Below are 481 nucleotides of genomic sequence, written 5' to 3'. Positions count from 1 at the left end.
CACTGTTTAAATCGCTTTTACATCCCGTCCATTTAGTTTTCGCCACCACTAGCTTATTATAATATTTGTATATACACACTCACAATTCTCTCTATAATATTCGTATATACACACATTCACAACAATCTCCTATCATTTTAGCCCTTTTAATAAATACCAAATAAAGAAAATCTAAGAGAATCGCAAATTAGAATAACATACATTATTCATATCCTATTAACCTACTACTTTATATAGAAAGTTCATTATAACGCATATATTACAAATTTACATATTTTCAGACTCTCAGAAATTTTAGTATTTTGCACACTTTTATCAAAAAGTCTAAAATCCGTCAAAGTATCTCAAAGTAGCAATTTTTAAAAAAATTTATAAATTCTAAAATACTTCCAAACTCATAAAAGCAGGGGTCACACTCATAGCCAATTTTACATTTAAAAGATAACTTCCATTTCGACATTTTTCCGTATCCTTATCATCT

This window comes from Trypanosoma equiperdum, assembly GCF_001457755.1.
Source record: "Trypanosoma equiperdum strain OVI genome assembly, contig: ctg_215, whole genome shotgun sequence".
Taxonomy (NCBI): Eukaryota; Euglenozoa; class Kinetoplastea; order Trypanosomatida; family Trypanosomatidae; genus Trypanosoma; species Trypanosoma equiperdum.
Note: the sequence above shows the minus strand (reverse complement) of the source record.